Source organism: Aplidium turbinatum, chromosome 7 (genome assembly GCF_918807975.1).
Source record: "Aplidium turbinatum chromosome 7, kaAplTurb1.1, whole genome shotgun sequence".
Classification (NCBI taxonomy): Eukaryota; Metazoa; Chordata; class Ascidiacea; order Aplousobranchia; family Polyclinidae; genus Aplidium; species Aplidium turbinatum.
This window is the reverse complement of record NC_137478.1, coordinates 4,965,616-4,975,600: the sequence shown is the minus strand read 5'-3', so window position 1 is coordinate 4,975,600 and position 9,985 is coordinate 4,965,616. Positions and strand designations below refer to the sequence as shown.

General features: G+C 36.9%; 1 long non-coding RNA gene across 1 annotated transcript; it reads left to right on the top strand.

Annotated features, from left to right (window-relative positions):
- Nucleotides 1-8,796: 8,796 nt before the first annotated feature.
- LOC145774843 (uncharacterized) lies at nucleotides 8,797-9,689 on the top strand. The gene is made up of 3 exons (XR_014290064.1): nucleotides 8,797-9,194; nucleotides 9,376-9,449; nucleotides 9,550-9,689. It is a non-coding gene; the product is annotated as an uncharacterized LOC145774843 (long non-coding RNA).
- Nucleotides 9,690-9,985: the final 296 nt, after the last annotated feature.

Sequence of the window (9,985 nt, the reverse complement as noted above, 5' to 3'; positions counted from 1 at the left end):
GCAAGTTGAAGTTTGTTTTTGGCAGCTGAGAATTTTTTTCACATACATTTTTCCGATCGGAATTTTAGATCCGTTTTATGGCAACAACAAATTGCCTTATGATTCTAAGTATAGTTTCTATAGCGAAAATCTGCTTTGCTTCTTTTTTTGCTTCATGTACCGATACGATCAAAAACGATAAGGTAGACGGTATATTTTTGATAAATTAATCCAAAATTTCAAAGTAAGCTAGCTCATTATGGTAATACAATGCTGTCATATATTCAATTCGCCGATATGTGTCTGCGGAGCAGTAAAACAAACAATGCAACACAGGCTCCACGAATGTTCCATCTTACGGCCCTCAAGTGGAATCACTGGTATTCGACAACTGGACCCAACTACCGTATCTTGGCTGCACGAGGAGGCATTGCCAATCTAAGCTACTACACGTGAAACGAAAGAAGAAGAAGAAGATATATTCAATTATTACCTGACACTGTTGTTGGCTCAAGAGATGTTGTTGACACAGTAGTTTCTGCTATTAGCCGCGTAGCAGTAGTTTCTGCTGTTGCTGGCGATGATGTAACGACCATGGAAGAGTTAGTACTTGATGGTGTATTGCACATGCTTGAGGAGCAGCATGACGCTTCACAATCTTGGATTGTCACTGGAATTCCTGTCAGTCTTCCCATGAACAGATCACAAGTCAAGTTTTGGCAAGTTTGTTGGGGCAAACACAAGCCAACAGATATTCGTCCTATTTAAAGAAAAGTAAAACTTTAATAAATTATTGTTATTTTTGTATGAAAGTCTGTCCCAATTGAAAGAATGGGAAGGACGCATGGCTGGCTCTTGAAAATATGTTGGTTTAATGTTGTTGGTTTTAATGTATGTCTGAGCTTTGTGTCCACGATCAGTAGTAAGAAATTATTGTTTCTAGCAGTTTTTAGTTTCAACATTCAAAAAATTTATTGGAAAGTTGGACACGAAGAAAATGTGTCAACGATGAATCTACTTTACGAAGTGGTTTATTAACAACGGTCGTTCTATTAGAGCACAATGTATCTGCAATAAGCAAGAAAAGTCTGCAAAAGTTTTTTGTCATCAAACTTTGTCTGTCAAAATTTTCGAACACAAACCTAATTTGAATATATTTGTTCTTCATTGTTAATATTAATATAACGTTATTATATAGACTATTTATTTTTAAGTTATAACAAATACTCCAAACTATTTGAAAACAAAAGAAGATTATTGTTGAAAAAAGTTTTACTTTCCCCAATATTTTCGAGGTTTATATAGATATATTATATAATGTGTATGTGTTATTTAGAAATATTTTGTTCATAAAGATAGTCTGCGTTGTTGGTTGGTTGGTTTTGAATCTTTAATCTCGGACTGACAAACCCTTGATAGGTTATTCCTTGTAGTTTCGCATACTTGTAGAGGCTCTTGTCGCAGGGGCGGTTACCGAGATTGACAGAGTGAAGTTTTCCGATTGTTGAAGTGTTGTTGCTGGGGAATTATTCCATTCAATAGGTGTCGCTGAATGAAGAGCAGTCCTGAAATGCGTTGCTCAAGCGCACACCCCGAGAGTCGAACCAACGCCGCTTGATTGTGAGCCGGGCGCGTAATGACTGAGCCAATGGGGGGGACCAAACGGTTGTTCTACAATACAACCCTTTAAACCCTTTATTTAGATTGATTAATAGAAAATGATTGATTGAAAATGATTGATTGAAAATGATATTTGAAATACATTACCTTCAAACGTGCCTGCAGCAGTATTTGTTGTTATGGTAGCCTTCATCATACCGCACAAGGAACCAAGGTTACACTGCTCAATGTTTGACGTGTTTTCCACTAAGCTGAGTGATGGAATTTCGTATTGCAATCCTGTTGCACAGGTCATACCTAAAATGTTTGGAATTTCACTATTGAAAACTTGTAAGCTGAAAAGTTTTAATGATATTGTATTTGAAAAGTAATGACAGATGAAGCACACTACGAATCCAAACAAAGAAATGCCACTGTCAAATGCCAATGAGAAATGAACGGTATATCTTTTCGCTAATTGCCTCTATCCCTCGACGAGAGGAAGGAACTTAATGATGATGATGATTCAATGTGGAAAGTGGTATGGTTTTCTTCTTGTAGGTGTATATTACTGAGGAGCACACCACAAACCATATCAACGATTACACCAGCTTCCTTTCAGCAAATGTAAGGAAACATCTCTGTGTCTTAATTGATAGGAGAAAAGACTGACCGTTCTCTTGTAGCCTTTTGATGTAAGAAAATAAAACCAAGGAACGACTCTTTGTTTAACGCAGTGTAAAGAAATAAACCAAAAATTGCAAACGTTTTCAACATGTTAGCCATTGTCAAGCATCTACACAAGAAACGATACTTTGTCCGCAAGTCATCGTATTACAGGAGTGGGATAAAAGATATAGCCTTTAGGTTCCAGCAGCGCTGTATTTGTAAAAAAAGCACAGGGTATGCTGTCATATTTTCCAAAATGATAAATAATACACAAGTTGCAAAATACTAATCTTTATTCTACCATAACATGAATTATCAAAATTGGTCGACAGAATTAAGTTCATGGTACACCCGCGTACCATTGGTCCTTAAAGGGTTACGTAGTTAGTTAGTAGTTGTCAAGAATCAGTAAGGATAGCATAGGCACTCTCTTTGGAAAACCAGAGGGTATACTATAGTTGCTCGAAAAAACAGAGAGTATACTGCGTATACCGCCGTATACCTTACGAATACAGCACTGGGTTCCAGACAGACTTGGACAACTAGATAATTCTAGTTGTCTAATTCGATAAATTGAACCAAATGTCGGTAATTCTAATCTAATTCGGTAAAAACTTGTATGCTCTAATTTAGTTCTTATCCAATATCCAGTTTTGCTAAAAAATTTAGTTTGTCCCACAGTATTTTTGGCAAATGGAAGGATACTGCGCTCTTATCAACGTTATACAAAAAAAGATGTTGGTTTATTAAAAGTATTTTGTACCTAAACTGAGTGAAGCATTTTGTGAAGGAGCGTTTGTGGGTGTGGTGTCTGGTGCATTGCAAGAATCTTCTCTGCAACAGCTGGAGCTACAGTTGATCACATTTAATTGTAAACCAGGTGACAAGGAGTTTTGTACTTGCTCACACGTCAACAATTGGCATTCTGATTCTAACAAGCATTGTCCAACTTCAGTTACACCTGAAAAAAAATGTGTTGCAGTTTTCAAAAACAAAATATACATTCTCTTTTTGAAAATATTTGACCATCGATGCACAATCAAGCGCCGAAAGTAAAAAGACTGAATTATAAGCAATTAACCTTTACAGTACAGTGACTAGATAGGCGTACTGAACTTGCGTTCTAAATCGATCGCATCGTTGAGTGAACATGGTTAAGTTACCTTCGACTGCGCTTCCTGTTACCATTGTGACAACATTGACGGAGACCTTCGAACAAATCATTCCTTCTTCACATTGTGTCAGAGTTTGGAGATTTTGGCCTATTATTCCTGCTGATATGCGTACACCAGTGTAACACCTGATGCTTCCTACTACAAAAATAAACAGGACTTGAACTCATATTTGAGTAGAAATTTAAAGGAATCCATGCAAATATATAGAAGTGGGAAAAAATACATAACCGACAAACACAGCTGTACAATGACACAAAAACACAAAGTATGAGGTAACTTGTATTACACATGTAGGGGGAAAGTGGGGGTACAGTGGGACAAGGGGCACAATGAGACAAATTAATTAATAAAAAATGGAAACGCGAAAGCCTCATGTTGTGCTGATGAAATAGCCTCCTACCAGACGAATCACTAACATTAAAGTTTCTTTGTTTGGAAAGTTCAGCTCTGAAGTGCAAGTTGAAGTTTGTTTTTGGCAGCTGAGAGTTTTTTTCACATACTTTTTTCCGATCGGAACTTTAGAGCCGTTCTATGGCAACAACAAATCGCCTTCGAAACATTTAGGTCATGATTCTAAGTATATTGTCTTTAGCGAAAATCTGCTTTGCTTACTCTTTGCTTCATGTACTGGCACGCTCAAAAACGATAAGCTAAACAGTATACTTTTAACAAATTCCTCCAAAATTTCAAAGTAGGCTAGCTCATTATTGCAATACAATGCTGTTATATATTCAATTATTACCTGACACTGTTGTTGGCTCAAGAGATGTTGTTGACACAGTAGTTGCTGCTTTTAGCCGCGTAGCAGTAGTTTCTGCTGTTGCTGGCGATGATGTAACGACCATGGAAGAGTTAGTACTTGATGGTGTATTGCACATGCTTGAGGAACAGCATGACGCTTCACAATCTTGGATTGTCACTGGAATTCCTGTCAGTCTTCCCATGAACAGATCACAAGTCAAGTTTTGGCAAGCTTGTTGGGGCAAACACAAGCCAACAGATAACCTTCCTGTTTAAAGAAAGTAAAACTTTATTTAAATTATTGTTATTTTTGTATGAAAAGTCTGTCCCAATTGAAAGAATGGGAAGGACGCATGGCTGACTCTTGAAAATATGTTGGTTTAATGTTGTTGGTTTTAAAGTATGTCTGAGCTTTGTGTCCACGATCAGTAGTAAGAAATTATTGTTTCTAGCAGTTTTTAGTCTCAATATTCAAGAGATTTATTGATAAGTTGGACACGAAGAAAATGTGTCAACGATGAATCTATTTTACGAAGTGGTTTATTAATAACGGTCGTTCTATTAGAGCACAATGTATCCGCAATAAGCAAGAAAAGTCTGCAAAACTTTTTTGTTATCAAAATTCGTCTGTCAAAATTTTCGAACACAAACCTAATTTGTATTTACTTGTTCTTCCGTGTTAATATTAATATAACGTTAATATAGACTATTTGTTTTTAAGTTATAACAAATACTCCATTGTAATTGAAAAACAAAAGAAAAGTATTGTTCAAAAAAGTTTTACTTTCACTAATATTTTCGCAGTTTATATAGTAAGTTATTATACAATGTGTATGGGTTATTTAGAAATATTTTGTTCATAAAGATAGTCTGCGTTGTTCTACAGACAACCCTTTACAGTTTAAACCCTTTATTTAGATTAATTGGGAGGATAGACTTAAAATAATTGGATGACTGATATATTTGAAATACATTACCTTCAAACATGCCTGCACCAGTATTTGTTGTTATGGTAGCCTTCATCGTACCACACAAGGAACCAAGGTTACACTGCTCTATGGTTGACGTGTTTTCCACTAAGCTGAGTGATGGAATTTCGTATTGCAATCCTGTTGCACAGGTCATACCTAAAATGTTTCGAATTTCACTATTGAAAACTTGTAAGCTGAAAAGTTTTAATGATATTGTATTGAAAAGTAATGACAGATGAAGCACACTACGATTCCAAACAAAGAAATGCCACTGTCAAATGTCAATGACAAATGAACGGTTATTGTAAAAGCTTATCGACGTGGAAAGTGGCATGGTTCTCTTCTTACAAGTGTGTATTGCTGAGGAGCACACCACAAACCATATCAACGATTACACCAGCTTCCTTTCAGCAAATGCAAGGAAACATCTCTGTGTCTTAATTGATGGGAGAAAAGACTGACCGCTCTCTTATAGTCTTTTGATGTAAGAAGATAAAACCAGGCAACGACTATTTATTTAATGTAGTGTAAAGAAATAAACCAAAAATTGCAAACGTTTTCAACATATTGTGTACAACATGTTAGCCGTTGTCAAGCATCTACACACGAAACGAGAAACAATATTTTGTTTGCAAACCATCGTATCACAGGAATGGGATAAAGGATAACTATTAGGTTTCAGAGGCCCAAACGCCAAAAACAACGTAACCAAATTCTTTCATGCAAAGTTTAAAGTAACATACTGCCACGGAAATAAAATCGGCTACATGGCATACTAATATCTGTCTATGGAACCAGCAATTAAACTCTTACAATCCCCTTCTTGTCAAGTGCTAAGGAGATGATCGATATCAATTACTCAATAGTTTATTTGTCAGAAACTGGAAAAGTGCACGCTTGAAGTATGCAAGTTGTTATTGCCTATATACACTACAAAGTTGCACAAATTTCATTATAGAAAGACATTACAAGACGTCCGTTCGGTCTACTAGCTAATTGTTACTCTATGGTCTATAAAAATCGTAAACAAAACGGACCCCCCTTTCACATTGAGTCAGGGACATTAAGTCTTGATTGATCGTTTCTGTTGACACGCGAGTTTCGGTGGAGCAACGAATGCATTGTATATTAGTTCCATAATGTAAATTGTACAAGAAAGGATTTTCTTTCATTTGCTTTTATTCGTCATGTGATTGATCATAAAAAAGCGTTGCGGTGCAGAAAAAGCTTTCAATTCAACTACTTTCTGATATAAAAGAAAAATGACAATGTAACATTACCTATTGATGTCAACAACATTATCATACGTCGATAATGCAAAATTTTGAATTCTAGAAAAATTTTGAATTGTAATAAAAATACAAAGTGGATATTTGTGAACTTGTTTTTTCACCTGTTGGGGATGTAGTTGTTGAACCAAAATTTGGTGCAATAAATTGAGGTGTATTGCAAGAATCTTCAGTGCAACAAATCGCACTACAACCTGTAACTTCAACTGGAAGACCAGGAGGAAGTGCGCTTTCCACTTGATCACAATTCCTTGCATAGCAAGTATCTTCTGGCAAGCATTGTCCAACGATGACGTTTCCTGTGTTGAAAACGTGTCACTTGCAGTAACGCAACGCATTAAATTCAAGTTGTATTTTGTGTTTCAGTCATAGTAGATTTGAATGAAAAATCAATACAAATATTTGCTGAAAAAAATAAACTTGCTCACAAGCCGTCATCTTTAAGTTATGCTTTGTCTCACTTATGTACAATTATTTACGCGGATTTTTTTTTAATTTAAATTTATAGCTTTACGAAGTCACAATACAATGCCTCTCAAAACTCTTTTTTGATATTTTATTGCTCTGTATCCCTGACGTAATAATTTCGTATGTCAGAGCAAAATTAAATCCAATCATTATTAACAAAATACATTGGTGAGCAAATATGAGCGTCGACACATGTTTGAAGAGACAAACAGATTAAAAACAATCTTCTATTGCTTCAAGTTAAATTATCTGACACTGAACCTCCTATTACATTGGTAACAACATCAATGGCATAACCGAAACAAGCAAACCCTTCTTCACATTGAGTCAGGGACATTAAGTCTTGACTCATAGTTCCTGCTGATACGAGCGTTCCAGTGTAACAACGAATGGTTTCTGTAATTTGAAGTCAATAATGCAAATTGTACAAAACACTTCTTTTCATGAGGTGCTCAAACATAGAACAAATGTTGCAATAATGACAGAGCTTTCATTACAGCAACTTTGTAGTATTCTACAACAACGACTTTGAAAAAATACAATGTAATGTAAGAAGCTCATTCAAATGTCGGTTAAGATGAGTTACTTCTTTTAAATTATCTTAACAATACGAAGTTTGCTTTTGTTAAATTTGTTTCTTCACCTGTTGGGGATGTAGTTGTTGAACCAAAATTTGGTGCAATAAATTGAGGTGTATTGCAAGAATCTTCAGTGCAACAAATCGCACTACAACCTGTAACTTCAACTGGAAGACCAGGAGGAAGTGCGCTTTCCACTTGATCACAATTCCTTGCATAGCAAGTATCTTCTGGCAAGCATTGTCCAACGATGACGTTTCCTGTGTTGAAAGCGTGTCACTTGCAGTAACGCAATGCATCAAATTCAAGTTGTATTTGGTGTCTCAGTCGTAGTGGTTTTGAATAAAAAATCAATACAAATATTGGCTGAAAAAAATTAAACTAGCTCACAAGCCGTCATCTTTAAGTTATACTTTGTCTCACTCAGTGGCAGCTGGTGAGTTTCTAGAAATGAGGGTGGTGCGTGTTCGCCGAAGGCGAATTCAACATCGGGGGTCTGGGGGGCCTCTCCCAGAACATTTTGAAACATTACATTTGATTAGGTGCATTCTGAGCGTATTTTAAGCTCTAAATTGTGATAAAAGTTTGAGATAAAACTAGCTGATTTAAGAGTTTCACAAATGTGTAGGGTAATATTTTGAAGGGGACGATCAACAAACAAATGTGAATAACACGTTCTAGCTATTGTGCTGTCACAGCATCTGAGCACGACAGGGTAATGTAACTCACATGGTAAAACAATGTTAGTATTAGTAAAATATTAATATTCATTACAGTAACAGGCGGCAGGCCTGATTGGTCAGTCATAAACAACAGCTGCAAAGCTTAAAATCAAACAAGTGGTAAGTCATGTGAACAACGTTCAAAGTCCAAATTAAAAAATGCCAAACAAAATTTTCTTGGCAAAAAAATAACAAAAAAGACCAAAAAACTGCCAAATTTTGAAAAAATGCCAAATAGGATTTTTTCATGCCAAACATCATAAAAAAATGCCAACCTGGCAACTCTGAATTGTGCTGTTTGTATCACAGCACAAACGTTTGCTATTCGTTTGCACAGGCAACTCAAGAAAACACGCGGCTCGCTGACGTCACGATCGAGTGTTTGTTTTATTGTAACCTTGCGCAAAATATTTCACAGCACGTAGAGTTGCCAAATATAATTTACACAGTCAGCAATTCTGTGAACAGAAAACATAAACTGCATTTTGAGCAGAAGAAACGCTAAGATATTTGAGAAACTTTTCGTGAAAACTTTTGTGGGAGTGCTGCAGCACCGCAGCACACACTATCGAGCCGCCCCTGGTCTCACTTATTGTTACGTCGTATTTGTCCGCCTCCTTTTCTATGTTTAAAAACTAAATTCGGATTCCCTAAGTAGCACCTGGCAACCCCTGCTGTCTCACCTCGAGGTGTGATCGTTACGTCATAATTACATTTGCGCCTTTGCGTTCGTTACTACGTTTCTTTGTGCTTTGAGTTTTGTTAAGTGGCAGTAGGCTACATGTAAAGATCAGCTTAACGTTTACAGCAACTATAGTTAGCGACTGGTAGTTAATTCGAGCTATTAACGGACATAACGGTGCTGCTGTTTTTTAGTTGAATAAGAGTTAGCCTACTGCGTTAATGTACTGTGTGGTTGAAGCATAGTTGAACTCTGTGCAGCAATTTCATCTGTCGTTGCCGTTGGCCTATGTGGCCAAATCAGTGATTATCACAGTTCACGGTAAGCTTAACATCCTACTGCAACCTTTGTGATAGGCTAGGCCAATGTGAATTTTAGTGTCAATGGTTAAGTGTAATAAGTACCTCGTCTCATTTTCCCGATGTTTAAATCAAGTACGGGACTCACCTATGATGTGAAATTTATAGCATAATATTTTACTGTTTACCGTTTATATGTTCAGTTTCGATCTACAACGGTAGAATTTTCAATTGTTGGGTTTCTCCCTGTGCTGTTCCGTGCGCCACAAAATAGTCGGTAAGAATTCATTAGGCCTATAATTCGTCATCTGTAATTCCGCATTAGGCCTAATTCGTAAGTTTTGTTTGCTAATCGTTGTTTTTCTGTGTTGTCACAGAAACCTTCTTCTTCGTTTGACCTTCTGCTTGTTCGTTGTCGTCGCTGTCGTTGTCGTCGACAGTTGAATACATTACCGTCACTCTGTGTGCGTGTTCGTACGTTACATAGAAGCGTTTCGACTATTGTGGACAGTCCTCGGAGTCGCAGCACTCAAGTTCCGAAGGTTTGCCGTAGGCTTAATTGTTCTTACGTTTACTTATGATGAGCGTCCAAGGCAGTAGTCCACTCGAGGATGCGTCAGCAGCCAAAAAAGCTGAGTTCGATAGGGCCACAAAAACTTTGCAGCAGTCCTATCTGCATGGAGAGCAGCTAATGCTTCATCCTAGTACTAAGTTGGAGGTATTCCGCTCCTACTGTTCCGAAGTGAACCGAAAATATCAGGAAGTTGTCAATCTGATTGGAGATGATAGGGAAACCGAACGCTCCCTAATGGA